Genomic DNA, 16,288 nt, shown 5'->3' on the forward strand with positions numbered 1-16,288 from the left:
ACTTTCATTTCACCAAAATAACTTTTGATTGAATTTTGATCAAGGAATTTTGAGTGGGGAATAGCGGATTTCTCACTCTTGTATTAAGTTATTGAAAAAAAGGACTGAACAGACTGGAGCTCTTTTCTCTAGAAGAGAGAAGGCTGAGGGGTGACCTGATAGAGGTCTTTAAAATTATGAAAGAGAGACTTACATTTATGTAGCGCCTTTTATGACCACCACATGCCTCAAGGTGCTTTACAGCCAATGAAGTGCTTTTGAGGTGTAATCGCTGTTGTAATGTAGGAAACCTAGCAGCCAAATTGAGCACAGTGAGCTCCTACAATCAGCAATATCATAATGATCAGATAATTTGTTTTTGTGATGTTGATTGATGGATAAATATTGGCCGGGACACGGTGGAGGGCGGGGTGGGGGGTGTGGAGAATGCCACAGCTCCTCATCAAAATAACATCATGGGATATTTTATATGACCCATGAAAGGGGCCACAGTTTAACGTCTCATCCAAAATACAGTGCCTCCAACAGTGCGGCACTCCCTCAGTACTGCACTGCAATGTCAACCCTGATTTTTGTGCTCAAGTATGAAAGGTTTGATAGGGGAAATGTAGAGATGTTTCCAATTGCTGGTAAGACTTCATTATTCCAATGCACTCCTGGCTGGTGAGACCAAGACTAGGGGCTATATCTTTTTTTATTGTCAGTTCTTGGGATGTGAGCATCACTGGCAAGGTCAGCATTTATTGCCCACCCCTATTTTCTCCCCAAAACATGCTTTGTTCATAACATTTGTAAAAGTACATTACAAAACATTTTGACTTGGAAATTACAGAAAGGGCAAGAAAATTCAGCTTGCCTCCATACAGCATGTTCCACTATGAGGTGCCTCTATACAATTGTAATCCTCTTGGTATCTATAAAGTACATTCCATGTCAGGCATACAGGCTGAGGGTATCTTCCAATCTAATGGGGCCTTCCCCGAATCTAGGGAGTTTTGGTAAATTAAGACCAATGCATCAACTATCTCACTAGACACTTCTTTTAAGCCCCTAGGATGAAGCCCATCAGGACCCATGCTTTTGACAGCCCACAGCTCCAACAATTTACTCAGTACCACTTCTCTGGTGACTGTAATTTTCTTGACTTCCTTCCCCACTTCTATTTCCTGGTTTACAGCTGCTTCTGGGATGTTACTTGTATCCTCTATAGTGAAAATTGATGCAAAATATCTGTTCAATTCATCTGCCATCTCCTTGTTTTCCATTATCAATTCTCCAGCCTCACTTTCAATAGGACCAATGCTCACTTTGTTAATTCTTTTCTTTTTTAAAATATTTATAAAAACCATTACTATCTGTTCTTATATTTCCAAACAGCTTTCTCTCATACTCTAATTTTTCCCTCCTTATTAGTCTTTTAGTCATTTTTTGCTGTTCCTTATATTCTGTCCAATCTTCTGGCCTTCCACATATCTTTCCACAATTATATGTTTTTTCTTTAAGTTCGATACTATCTTTAACATTTCAAGTTAACCACAAATGGTGTGTCCATCCCTTATGCTTTTTCTTATTCGTTGGAATGTATCTATTCTGTGCATTCTGAAATATCCCTTTAAATATTAGCCACTGCATCGCTATTGACCTATCCCTTAACCTAATTTGCCAATTCACTTTAGCCAGCTCAGCTTTCATGCCCTCATAATTGTCCTTATTTAAGTTTAAAAACTTAGTCTCAGACCCATTCCTCTCTCCCTCCAACTGAATGTAAAATTCAATCATATTATGGTCACTGCTACCTAGGGGTTCCTTCACTATGAGATAATTAATTGCTCTCATCTCATTGCACAACACCAGGTCTAGGATAGCCTACTCTCTGGTTAGCTCCCGAACATGCTGTTCTAGGAAATTATCCCAAAAACATTCAATGTACTCCCCATCCAGGTTACCTTTGCCCATATGACTTTCCAGTCTATATGTAAATTAGAATCTCCCATGATTATCGCCGTGCCTTTCTGACAAGCTCCAATTATTTCTTCCTTTATGCTCCATCCTACCATGTGGTTACTGTTAGGAGGCCTGTACACGACTCCCACAAGTGACTTCTTATCTTTACCTTTTCTCATCTCTACCCAAACCATTTCCACATCCTGGTTTCCTGAACTTAGGTCATCCCTCTCTATTGTGCTAATACCATCATTAACTAACAGAGCCTCCCCTCCACACTTTCCTTGCTTCCTGTCTTTCCTAAATATCCTGTACCCTTCAATATTCAGGTCCCAATCCAAGTTCTCCTGCAGCCATGTCTCTGTAATGTCTATCAAATCATAACTATTTATTTCTATAGGCGCTCTCAGTTCATCTGTTTTGTTTTGAATGCTACGTACATTCAGATACAGAGCTTTCAGTTTTATCCTTTTATTCTTTTTATATTCTCTAGTTTCATCTGTTGATTTATTGTTAGATTTGTACTCTCTAACCCTTCCTGTCACGGTCTGTTTTTTATTTCCTGTAATAATATCTTTTTCTTTTGTCTTGTCTCTTTGATTTACCGCAGCCAGGATCTTGCATCCCGAGGTGGGGCACGGATCCGACCCGAACGGACGAAGGATCGTGTGAGATGACATCGAGCAAGCGTCCCAACGTCATCATGCACTCGAGTGATATTTCGCGCGGTGGGCGTGTGCAAAAGTTGGAAGCATGCCCGCCAGCAATTAATCGGGCAATTAAGCTCATTAACGGCCCAATCGTCAGTGATTTTTTTGGCGCCCGTCCAACCGTACAGTTGGCGAATGGGCCATTCGGCCAGGCGGGCTTCACATTTTTGCTCAAACCTCAGCCAAGGGCGGATGAAATCTTCATTCGGATTAAAAATTAAAAGAAATATCAGTGCACTGCTTTTTTTTTGTGAGGTACGCTGTCAGGAGCTTGGTTGTGCTGCATGGACATTTTTTTTTGCAGTATTTTTGTGCTTTGTTTTATTCTGGGGGGATCTGCAGCTTCCTGGGGCAGCGAGTCTGCCTTCAGGGAGCTCGCTGGAAACGCGCACCAGCGCCCGCGGGGACATTGGCGCCCGCCCTCTCCCCGCCCCCACCGGCAGTGCTGAGCCTTTCTCCAGGCGTGTTCCACGCTTGCTGGCCGTTTATTGGCCAGCCAGCTTAAGATCACGTTTATATCATGATCTCGGCTTAAAGCAGGTTTTACGTCCACTTCTGTCCGCACCGACCTCAGGTGCACCCCGAGGGTAAATTTCTGGCCCAAATTTGATCCCTTGCCCCCACTATTTAATTTAAAAGCCTCTCAAATTGCCTAATTATGCAGATCACAAGAACACCGGTCCCAGCACGGTTCAGGTGTAGACCATCCCAACGGTACAGATCCCACTTTCCCCAGTATTGGTGCCAGTGTCCCATGAACTGGAACCCATTTCTCCCACACCAGGCTTTCAGCCACACATTCGTCTCCCTAACCTGAATTGTCCTATTCCAATTTGCACATGGCTCAGGTAATAATCCAGAGATTATGACCTTTGAGGTTCCTCTTCTTAATTTGGTGCCAAGCTCCTCATACTGACAGTACAGAATCACCTTCCTCATCCTGCCAATATTGTTGGTACCTACGTGGACCATGACAACTGGGTCCTCCCCCTTCCACTGTAAGTTCCTCTCCAGCCCTGAGCAGATGTCCCTCAGCCTAGCACTATCTGGACTCACGCTCTTTGCTGCAGAGAATGGTGTCAATCCCTCTTGTTATTCACAGTAAGAGGTTGTGGTGGAAGAATTAATTCAGGCTGATCTTTTGGTTCAAGCTGGTTTATTTTCATGACAACTCCTCAGTGCTACTGACTTCCCAGTAGATTCCACACAAAGTGTTCCAGCTGTACCTTTTATTCTGTTTAGATGGGATAATCAATGCCCATTGCCTGTTTAACTAGCAATTGGTTTTTATAAGGTGATTGCCATATTAACACCTCTGATTATACTGTCCCCACTACCACTACATTCCTTTTTGCTCCCCCAACTTGAATGGTTTCCTGTACCACGGTGCCATGGTCAGTTTGTTCATCCACCCTGCAACCCCCACTCTCATCCAAACAAGCTGAGAGAACCTCAGACCTGCTGGGCAATTGCAGAGGCTGACACTCCTGCACTCCTGTCCTCTGGGTCCCCTTTACTACCTCACTCGCAGTCACACTCTCCTGTCCCTGACCACTGACCAAATCAGAAGACCCCGTCCTAAGAGGTGTGACTGCCTCCTGGTACAAAGAATCCAGTTAACTTTCCCCCTTCCTGATGCACTGCAGCATCTGTAGTTCAGCCTCCAGCTCACAAACTCTGAAATGAAGCTGCTCAAACTTCAACCGCTTACTGCAGATGTGGCTCTGTCCAGGTTTGAATGCCTGGCCCCATCTACACTGTTTCTACTGGAAATTCTGTACCATTGCCTTCAAGAATAATTTGCCTCTGTGTGCCCATCTGGATCAAATTGGCATCCAGGACCTCCCACATTCTGCAGCTGTGACACATCCTCAATGTGGTCGAATGTATTTAATTATTTTATGCAATTATACATTTTGCTTTTGTTTTTATATATTTTATTAACCTTACCACCAGTTGCTAGACTATTTCAAACCTTAGGAATAGAATAAACCTTAGTCACTTACTGGATACTCACCATATAATTAGCTTCTTCTCCTGTAGCAGAGTACGATCACTTCCTGAAGGCTGAGAAAGTTAGAAAGCAAACAAGCATCTCTTTCCCTTCCTTCCCTAACTCCCTTAATTACCCACCACCCGGCACTTTGACTAAACTTTTGGTCATCTGATACTATTTCTCCTCACGTGGCTCAGCGTCAGACTTAATAATGCTCTCGTGAAGTGCCTTGGGATGTTTCATTACATTAAAGGCAGTAAATAAATATAAGTTGTTGTTGTGATGTCAACAAGGAAAATGTTTCCTATTCGACAGGCCCTTCAACCCCAGACCTACCCATTGGCATGAGGAGCTGAGGGGAGGGGGGAGAACAAACTTCTCCCTGTAAGGAGTGAAGGGACCCTAGGATTCTTGCTGGATTCAACTGTAGACTAATATCAGGGGGCTAAGACTACACTCTATATTTTTTTATAAAATATATATATCATTATGGCTAACCTATAAAATTTTAAAAACTGGACAATGACTTTAAAATGACTGAAGCCATGGCTGGCAATGATGCAAACAAAATGGCATTCAGAGAAGTTGCCACCTCATTATCTCTGAAGAGATGCTAACAACCCAGTGAGCTGAAGGAAACAAACTTACACGGGAATTGTACAAAGGCCATTTACATTTTTAAAGCCAGGTCTGGCCAATGGAGACTACCAGTCTGATAGGACAAAGAACCCTGAAATCTCTTGTGAAATTCTTAATGGTTGAAACATAACCAAGCTCCTGAATCCAGACAAAGGAATATATATCCTTTGTTAAAGCCAAAGTGGAAAAGTGGGAGTCATGTTACATGACCCATTCCCCCAACCCCACCCCACTGCCATCTTCCAAGCTGCAGCTCAGAAAAGGGGCTCTGTCCAGGTTTGAATGCCTGGCCCCATCTACACTGGAAGTTTCTACTGTACCATCACCTACAAGAATAATTTGCCTCTGCGTGCCCATCTCATTGTGGAAGTCACCTCTGCTGGGAAAGTGAATTATCCAGCCTCAGTTTCAGCCTGCCGACTCTGTGAAGGAATACACCATTTGATTCTGGACTCTGGACTCACGTGAACCAATAATTCTTATTTTCCCTGTGTCTTGTATCTCTTTCTTTCTATATTTCTCTTTTACTGTGTGAATACAAAAAGTGGGGGAGGGGGCTGTGGGGTTGTGGGGGGGGGCGGTTGCATTGCAAACCCTCTTCCCGCATTTTGATTGTGCGTAAAGTAAACTAACCATCTAAGTTTATCCTATCTTGAGTTTGCTGTGAGGTTATTAATAGAGGATCAGATCACAGCAAAACCGAGGGGTTGGGAAATTATAAAGGGGGAAATCAAAAATCAAAAACACCTTTCTGTTTGCCAAAATTAGGGCTATTTAAATTAATCCCCCTCCAGTAAGACTAGAGAATCTGGGATTGCTTACCTTGGAACAGCAAGGAATAGGGGAGAATTGACAGAATGGTTTTGATAGAGTAAATTATGAGGAGGGTTGGTAACCAGAGGGCACAGATCTAAGACAGTGGCAAAAGAACCAGAAAAGGAGAAAAAGAGAATCTTTTTGTTGTGATCTGGAACGTGCTGCCTAGAAGGCAGCGAGAAGCAGATTCACTAGTAACTTTGAAAAGGGAATTGGAGAAATATTTGAAAAAGGAGAAATTCGCAGAGCTGTGAAGGATAAAGCAAGAGAGAGGGACTAATTGGATAGCCCTTCAAAGAGCCAGCACAGACACGCTGGGCTGAATGGCCCCCTTTGTGCTTCTTCTCTATTCGTTCACGGGATGTGGGCGTCGCTGGCTGGGTCAGCCTTTATTGTCCATCCCTAATTGCCCTTGAGAAGGTGGTGGTGAGCTGTCTTCTTGAACCGCTGCACTCCCTGTGGTGTAGGTACACCCACAGTGCTGTTATGGAGGGAGTTCCAGGATTTTGACCCTTCGACAGGGTAGGAATGGTGTTATTCTGTGTTACGAAGGTGCTCTGTTATTCTGTGATTCACACTCTTGTCAGACTGGCTGGGCAGCTCCAGGGAAGAGAGGGAGAAAAAAAGGAGAGAATTCGAGCAAAAGACAACTTCCCAAAAACTCAGCGTCAATTCTCTTTGAGCCATTTGACCTTCGCAGTCAATTTGTGACCCGCAGCGAGCTGGATGACCTCAGCAGGCATTGACCTGTATGGGAGGTTAAAACTGACTTCAGCACAGCCAGGCTACAAAGGGTTAATATTCAGTCCCAGGTTCCACCTCCTGATTGACATCCGACTGCAAAGTGCAGCCATGTGGATGGGATTTGGCAGAGCCATGAACGTGCTGGGCAGCCTGCCAACCCTCACCATCTGAGACACTGCTTCGGTGAGACACCAAAAGCTTGTGGAACTGAGCCCGAGCCTCAGCAAGAGGAGAAAAGAGGGTTTGAGTAAAATAACAATAAAGTTACTTACCTATTAAGCAATCATTTAAAAACACCTACCTTTCCTTACGGTGGAGTCTGTCTGGGAGTTTGACTTGTCCCTGTAACAACCTCAAACTTAACTTGAATGGGAAGGGGAGAGGGAAAAGGGAGGGTTTACTGTGCGCTGGGAGTTTGGAAGAGGGGGTGAGACACGCAGACCTGCCTCCTTCAAATATTTTTGCCCACGGTGTGGATTCAGGAGCAGAAACTGGAAGCTGCTGAGAGATTTCTGGCAAGCTGGAGAAGCGGCCTGACACTTTGAAGGTGACAGGGCAGGTTTGATGCCTTCACATCCTTCCAGAGAGAGGCCCCAAGTTCCACTGTTGCTGTGAGGGCTGGTGTCGGAGAGAGGGGGTGGGGGGCTGGGGTGGGGAAGTGGGGGGGTGGTAGCAAGAGGGGGTTGGGACTGAGAGAGAGGACTTGGAATTTTCCACTGCTTGCAGAATCATCCAAGGATTTTTATTTCCAGAAGGAGCTGCTCCTGAGACTGAAGCGGAGGGAACAAAGAGATCTTTCTCCTCAGCTGTTCACTTGCGCTGTTTACTGAGACTGGCAGGGCTCACTTCAAATACTAATGTTTTTGTTCAAGCTCATTCCTGTAGGAATGGGGGAAAGAGTCCACAGGTGATGACAGTCCACCCATGTTGACACCCTTCATGTACAAGCTAAGGCTCAAAGTTTAGGCAGGCTATTCCACTAGGGAGTGCATCGCTGGCAAGATCAATGAGGTTCTCACCTCATTACCACATGTGCTCTTTCCAACAGGGATGCAGTGAAGGAATCACTGGTTAGTGATTCGATTTGGCCCCTGGCTGATTTTTTTCCTTCCTCTCTGATGCCGGGGGTACAGCAGCCAATTAATGTTTTTCAATATTTCAACTGCACAAAGCTTGGAGGCTAGCCATTCCCTGGTTCATTCCCCACGGAAATGCCTCAGGCAATCAGAATCAACTTGCTTGGTTTGAGTTTAAACAAAAGCATGGCAGTAACTGTTTCCTGGTACTTTCTCCATGGCAACACCTGTACCAAGGCCAGATGGGATCTACCCCAGAGTACTGAGGGAGGCAAGGGAGGAGATTTTTGGGGCCTTGACAGAAATCGTTGTATCCTCACTGGTTGTGGTTGAGGTCCCAGAGGACTGGAGAATGGCCAATGTTGTTCCATTGTTTAAGAAGGGTAGCAGAGATAATCCAGAAAATTACAGGCCAGTGAGCCTTACATCAGTGGTAGGGAAATTATTGGAGAAGATTCTTCGTGACAGGATTTACTACCATTTGGAAGCAAATGGGCTTATTAGTGACAGGCAGCATGGTTTTGTGAGGGGGAGGTCGTGTCTCACTAACTTGATCGAGTTTTTCGAGGAAATGACAAAGATGATCGACGATGGAAGGGTAGTGGATGTTATATACATGGATTTCAGTAAGGCTTTGACAAGGTCCCTCATGGCAGACTGGTACAGAAGGCAAAGTCGCACGGGATCAGAGGTGACCTGGCAAGATGCTTACAGAATTGGTTTGGTCATAGAAGACAGAGGGTAGCAGTGGAAGGGTGCTTTTCTGAATGGAGAGCTATGACTAGTGGTGTTCCGCAGGGATCAGTGCTGGGACCATTGCTGTTTGTAGTATACATAAATGATTTGGAGGAAAATGTAACTGGGCTAATTAGTAAGTTCGGTCACGACACTAAGGTTGGAGGAGTTGCAGATAGTGAAGAGGATTGTCAAAGGATACAACAGGATATAAATCGGTTGGAGACTTGAGCGGAGAAATGGCAGATGGCATTTAATCCGGACAAATGCGAGGTAATGCATTTTGGAAGGTCTAATACAGGCAGGAATTATACAGTAAATGGCAGAACCCTTAAGTGCATCGACGGACAGAGGGATCTGGGTGTACAGGTCCACAGGTCACTGAAAGTGGCAATGCAGGTGGGTAAGGTAGTCAGGAAGGCATATGGCATGCTTGCCTTCATCGGCATAGGCGTTGAGTATAAAAGCTGGGAAGTCATGCTGCAGCTGTATAGAACCTTGGTTAGGTCACAGTTGGAATATTGTGTGCAATTCTGGTCACCACATTACCAGAAGGATATGGAGGCGTTGGAGAGGGTGCAGAGGACGTTTACCAGGATGCTGCCTGGTCTGGAGATTATTAGCTATGAGGAGCGGTTGGAGAAACTCGGATTGTTCTCACTAGAGCGACGGAGATTGAGGGGCGACTTGATAGAAGTTTACAAAATTATGAGTAGCATGGACAGAGTAGATAGTCAGAAGCTTTTTCCCAGGGTGGAAGATTCAATTACTAGGGGACATAGATTTAAGGTGAGAGGAGAAAACTTTAGAGGAGATGTGCAGGGCAAGTTTTTTATGCAGAGGGTAGTGAGTATCCGGAAGTCGCTGCCAGAGGAGGTGGTGGAAGCAGGTACAATATTGGTGTTTAAGAAGTAGCTTGACAAATACATGAATAGGATGCGAATAGAGGGATATGGACCCCGGAAGTACAAAATGTTTTAGTTTGACAGGCAATATGATCAGCGCAGGCTTGGAGGGCTGAAGGGCCTGTTCCTGTGCTGTACTTTTCTTAGTTCTTTGTTCTATGTTCAATCAAGGTCAATTTGCCAACCAATCAGCACCCTCCTGCAGTATAAACTGCTATTCCCTTTGAGATTTGGTATTCTTGCAATTCTGCTCTGATGAGTTCAAGACAAAACACTTGGATAGCATGTCTCCTTTTTCAGCAATACTCAATTAATATTCAGGGCTCGGCCAGGAATTTCCGCTAAGTTTGGCTACTGGGGGGGGTGGGGGGGGTGGTGGGGGGGGATGCTGTGCAGCCTCCTGAGGACAAACAGTGAAATTGGACCCATCCTGACTGAGAGATCCATCCACTCTCAATTGATCAATGTCCTGGGCAAAGCTATGCAACCATGTGTGGCTGCACGAAGCCCAAATGGAGAAACAGCAGCAACTTGTATCTTCTACATAGTAAAATGTCCCAAGGCTCTTTATAGGAACGTAATCAAACAAGGTTTAATACTGAGCCACTTAAGGAGGGATTAGGACAGATGAGTAAAAGCTTGGTCAACAGGTAGGTTTTAAGGAGCACCTCAAAAGAGGAAAGTGAGGTAATGGGGCTGTGAGGTGTAGGGAGAGAATTCCAGAGCCTGGGGCCCAGGCAGCGGAGGAGTCAATTGCTAACCCTCGAGGATTGCGCTGGAGAGTCCAGCATTGAAAGACCAATCTTAAGGACACTGGCTGGGAGCAACACCCAGGAAAGGAGTCACAGGAATTTGTTTAAAAAAAATGATTTTTCATTTATTTTTGAAAGCTTTCAGGAGCAGGATTTTTAGGTTGGCGCACAGGCACGATCAGTGGGCCCGGGAGCGGCCAGGGAATGGTCTGCGATTGGTCCCCGGTCACGGTTTCACGCGGGCTGGCCAATGAATGGACAGGCAGCGTGAAGTGAGCGCGGGTGTGATCAGCGCTGCCGGGGTGGGGGACAGGAGGAGGGCAGCCGCTAAGGTCAGCGCGGGCTCGGGTGAGTGCTGGATGAAAGCTCCCTCAAGGAGAGCTGCCTCAGGGAGCCGAAGACTTCAAAAGTATCAAATAAAGGTTTTTAAATCCAAAAAGAAATGTCCACGCAACACAAGCAGTCACCTGAGCACAGGCATCATAAAAATTCTGCGCATAGGTTTTCATCTTTTAAAATTTAATAATGGAAACCTCATCCCTTCCTTGGAAGAGGTTTCCTGAAAAATGCAAAGGGCACCTGGCCAATTTACCCGACGCCAACTGTAAGGTTATACAGGCAGCAAAAAATCCCAGTTAATTGCACCATTAATAGGTTTAATGGGCACCAAGTTTAGCGCATGCCCACTGACTGAAATATCGCGAGAGTGCGCGATGACGTTGGGATGCTCACCTGATGCCATCAGGCGCTACTTTACGCTCGAGAGGATCGGGCTCAGCAAAAAATTCTGGCCCAAGTTTTAGTTATAAAAACTTTTAAGACGGAGAGAAATGGGGTGTTTGATTGAGAGTCGAGAATCAGGCAATAATGAGTATTTTAATCTTCCAATCGGTGTGGGAAAGGGGGGCACGGTGAGCGTGGGGATACAGACACATGGGAACACCACCCCCTGGAAGTTCCCCTCCAAGCCACTCACCATCCCGACTTGGAAATATATCACCATTCCTTCACTGTCGCTGGGTCAAAATCCTGGAACTCCCTCCCTAACAGCACTGTGGGTGTACCTACACCACAGGGACTGCAGCGGTTCTAGAAGGCAGCTCACCACCACCTTCTCAAGGGCATCTAGGGATGGGCAATAAATGCTGGCCCAGCCACCCAGAAGTAAAAAATAGTAAAAACTGAGAAATAAGAATACTGGTCCAAACTGCTTTTGTATACCTTAAAATGGGACACCAGTTAAAAACTGGAAAACAAGAGTACTGGTCCAAACTGGTTTGCCTTCTGGAAGTTGATTCCCACATTCCCCATGAATGAATAAAAAAAATCCACAGTTATGTAACATCAAGTTCCTGGTGGCCTTTGGCAATGGGTGGGCACTGTAGCATCTCCACTGAGGTGCCCTGAAATAAAAAGTTCAGAGATCCTTGCAAAATAAAGTTTGAAAGTAACTGTGGGTGGACGGACAGTGGCTCTGTGTCTGAGTGTGCAGAACTCCAGTACAGAGCATCCATTGTCTGGTTAATCCTCTCTCCTTGCTGCTACCCTGTAATTTCTGTGTGTATTGGGCAAACATCAAACAGCAAAGAAAAAATAACTTCAGTCTGTCTTAGTATTCCACACTGCCCGTTCTGGAGAAAGGAATAGAGAATTATGCTCATAAAGTAGGGAGGGGGGAAAAAGGGCTCGTGTGGAGCAGAAACACCACCCAGGACCATCTGGCCAAAGGCCTGTTTCTGTGCTGTACAAACTATTTAATTACCTGAATGCTGCTACAAACATTGGAGAGGGTCAGGCCTTACCCAGTCTGCACTCTTTTCTCAATGAGACGTTAAACCGAGGTCCTGTGTAAGATGGATGTAACAGGTCCCAGGGCACTATTTTGAAGAAGAGCAGTTCTCCCCAGTGTCCTGGCTCTTGGGCCAAGATTTATCCCCCCAACCAACATCACACAAACTGGTCAGTCTCCACATTGCTGATTGTGGGAGCTTGCTGTGCACAAGTTGACTTTCTGTTTCCTACCTTACAACAGTGTTTACACTTCAAAAAAAGATACTTTTTTTTTGGCTGTAGAGCACTTTGAGATGTCCTGTGGTAATGAAAGGCGCTATAGAAATGCAAGGTGTAGAGTCATTAATGGCACAGAAGGAGGCCATTTGGCCCATCGAGTCCAAAGTCTTCCTTTTCTTTTCACTCAGCTTTTCGAGGAAAATAAACTAGGAAGCAAGAGGCCCAAACTGCCCTTGATCCCTATCTGCCCCCTGCCCAATGCCTCTCTGAGAAGGATTAGGTGCAGTCTTGCTGTGTCTGACTCTTGGTCTGTGCACCAAAGGTTTTATAAAAGCCCCAGGAAGTCTGCTAACTTTTGGTTGAGGAGAATTAAAAAGTGTCTCCAAGGGAAAACTATCATGACTAAAGGAACTCCAAAGGTGTCCAGAGAAAGGATTGAGTTTATCTGTTATAAGAATCAACCTAGTGAACCTTCTCTGAACTGCCTATAATGCAAGTATCACTCTCTCTCTCTTCTGGGACCATGCCCTAAGAGGGTGTTGGTAACCATGGACTTCCATGTGTTGGGCCATGGTTATTCTTGGCATGGTACATGTAGTGGTTTGCCATTGCAATGCAAGTATATCCAAAACTGTACGCAGTGCTCTAGGTGTGGCCTCCCCAATGCCCTGATTGCTATCCAGCTCCTGCTGGAAGGTATAAACATCAGGTGAACACAAGTTGAAATGCTACAATATTCCTGGTATTGCTTGACTAACACAGAATATATAATCAGTCTGCAGGGGTATGTGAAACACAAGGTTTATTGCTCTAGTTCCACAAGGCTGCACAAAAGAGCAAAGGATGTGATGTTACATCACGTCCTGTGATGATGTCCACGGTATCTGAATGGCATATTAAACAGTTAGAATTAATCCATTATACTACATCTCCCCCCTCCCACCCTGCCAACTCTCTGAATCCCTTTTCTATATTGCAATAAAATCAAGCAAACCACAACTCTAAACTCTGGTGTGCTCATAGGTTAAAATCACAGGTTTATGGCACAGAAAGAGGCCACTTGGCCCATTGTGTCTGCACTGGCCAAAAATCATGCCACTCAGCCTAATCCCACTTCCCAGCATTTGGCCCCTAGCCCTGCAGGTTACGGAACTGGAGGTGCCCATCCAGGCACCTTTCAAATGTTATGAGGGTTTCTGCCCCTCCCACACTTTCAGGCAGTAAGATCCAGACCCCCACAATCCTCTGGGTGAAAAAGCTTTCCTCATAACTCCCCTCTAACTTTCTACCAATCACTTTAAATCGATGCCCCCTAGTCACTGACCCCTCTGCTAAGGTAAATAGGCCCTTCCCATCCACTCTATCCAGGCCGCTCACAGTTTTGTTGCACTCCTTAATCTTGTTTTATTCCCCTTACATCCTCTTCTGTCTTCCCTTCTTCTTCTAAGGATAACAACTGTGGCTGTTCCATGCGCCTACCAGAACGGGTCCTCTTCTCCTTTGAAGGAGATTGGGGATTTGAGTCCTGTGGATGATCTCTCAGGCTCTCCAGACTCAAGTTCACCAGTCAGGTAGTCACCTGGATTAGCGGACGAATGCAGCATCTCAGGATTGGCCTGAAGTCTCCAGGAATTGAAGGTCAATCTCCAGGACACTGCTGTGTGTAACCCTGGAGAAAAATCATAGGGATATAACAAAAGATAGTTTTAAAAAATACTTCTTTTAACATCTCTCTCTGCAAGATGTAAAAATATTGAATACATTGGGGGGGTGGTGGTGGGATGCAGAAAGGTGGTTTCATTTGACATTCAAGCATTATCCAATTGGGTAATGAGTCTTTTTGCTTTCCAATTGGGGTAGGGAGGCAGTGCATCACAAGGATGGATGTGTTGGCCGGAGCATGGGGGAAAGTCATGTGATGAAACCTCCAAGAATACATTTAATCACAGTTGGCAACATTATCTCTGTCTGGATGGATTAGGTAGATGGCTGCTTCCATGGGACAGGAGGCTGTATGGCAACCAGTGCTTATTATCTGTCCATAGTGAGCTTGGTCTTGGATCCAAACTGGTTCCCCTGGTAGGGGAGGTCTGGCAGGTTGCGTGCCTTGTGATGTATGTCATAGTTCCACATGTGGCTGGAATGATATTTCGTTCCAGTCATCAGCTTCTACTTGCAGCGTGAGTGTGTGTGTGTCAGAGTAGGGAGTTGAGCCCTCAGTCATCTTCTTATGAGGAGTTCACATTTCTGGTTGATAGTTCTGCCTGAGATGGGATTGTGTGGGTATGTATGCTGGCCATCCTTTGATGCCGTGCTGTCTGACGTGACCACATTCGTCATCAGATTTCTGTGCATCTCTGATTTTATTCAGTCACTGTGTTGATGAGGTCGGGTTGAGGTTGTTGTCGATGCAAATGTTTCTACCTCTTCAACAACGGCGACATCACCTTGCTCAGGCCTTGCCACTGGGATACAGGGCAGAGCACCTGCTGTATTCTGCTGCTTTCCGCAACATACTGTGTCTCTGCGTCAAACTGCATCATCCTCAGTCTGAATCATTGTACTCGTGGAGGCATGTTTGTTGAACTCCTTAGAATTTAAGGGGGTCACTATCTTGAAGTGGAGATCAAGAAAACAATCTGCAAACTCTCGGCAAGCCCATGCAGCAGCTAAAGCTTCTTTCTCTATCACTGCATATCTCTGTTCAACCTCTGAGAGTGAATGGGATGCATAGTTTACTAGTCCAGGCTTTCCATTCGTCTGTATCTGAAAGTGTACAGCTCCCGAGCCTGTAGAAGGTGTGTCTGCAGCAAGGATAGTGGCTAGTCCTGAGCCACAGAGAGCTAAGATAGCAGGTGACATCATGTGTAAGTCCTGCTTCCTCTAGGCATCTCAGCACAGCTCGCACTCTAGTGTCATGCTCTGTCTGAGTGAATCCATGGATCAGGATGTCATCCATGTGACACACAGCTCCAGCCCAGTCATTCCAGGATGCCTGGCATCGCTCTCGGGAAGATTTCTGGCGCTGAGGGTAACCTGTTAAACAGAGAACTGCTTAAACAGTAACCTGAGGGGATCGTGTTTCCCCTTGTGGGGGTTTCTGGAATCAGGCATCACAGCTTTAAAATTAGGGGTCTTCCATTCGTGGCTGAGATAAGGGGGAATTTTTTTCTCTCAGAGGGTTGTTCATCTTAGGAATTCTCTTCCCCAGAGTAGGCTGAGTCATTGAATATATTCAAGGCTGAGTTAGACAGATCCTTGATCAGCGGGGAGACAAGGGTTGTGGGAGACAGATAGGAATGCAGAGTTAAGGACAAAAACAGGTCAGCCATGATCTTATCGAATGGTGGAGCAGGCTTGAGGGGCCGAGTGGCCTACTCCTGCTCCTAGTTCTTGTGTTCTTGAAGCAAAGCCTCCGAAATGGAGTAATGAACGTTGTGAGCAACTTGAACTCTTCATCAAGGGGTAATTGCCAAAAAACGCTATTTGCATCCAGCTTCATGAAGATTGAACTCTTTCCCAATTTAGTTAAGCTCCTGTCTACAGGCGAGATTAGCGTGTTAAACAAATAGAATTAATCCTTTATATGGCACGTACCCCCAACCCTCAACTGCCCCAACTAGAGTTGCCAACCTTCCAGGAATTCTTTGAAGTCTCCAGGGTTCCAATCTCCAGGAAGCTGCTGCTAGTCTCCCAGGAGAAAACTCCGAGCGGTATTACTAGTTAAAAATATATATTCAGTCAGTCAAGAATAAGGCAACAAGGAGATTGTCTGCTTTCCAACTCGCTGGGAGAAGGTTGGACGACCGGTGGTGGGGCGGGGGGAGGTTATGAGATGCCCCCAGGAATACAGCCAAGTTTATAAGGCTCTGGTTAGGTCACAGTTCAGGTCGCTGCACTTTAGGAAGGATGTGAGGGTCCTTGAGAGGGTGCGGAGGAGATTTACCAGAATGGTTCCAGG

At 45.6% G+C, this 16,288-nt stretch overlaps 1 protein-coding gene across 2 annotated transcripts in view; it reads right to left on the reverse strand.

Annotated features, from left to right (window-relative positions):
• The window catches only part of chadlb (chondroadherin-like b), a 123,340-nt gene that overhangs the window by 37,574 nt on the left and 69,478 nt on the right, over positions 1–16,288 (reverse strand). For both annotated transcript variants that reach the window (XM_041177649.1, XM_041177648.1), the window contains one exon: positions 13,907–13,996. The gene's annotated coding sequence lies outside the window, so the exon portion shown is untranslated. The remainder of the gene's footprint in view (positions 1–13,906; positions 13,997–16,288) is intronic.

Source organism: Carcharodon carcharias, chromosome 31 (genome assembly GCF_017639515.1).
Source record: "Carcharodon carcharias isolate sCarCar2 chromosome 31, sCarCar2.pri, whole genome shotgun sequence".
In the NCBI taxonomy this organism is placed as follows: domain Eukaryota; kingdom Metazoa; phylum Chordata; class Chondrichthyes; order Lamniformes; family Lamnidae; genus Carcharodon; species Carcharodon carcharias.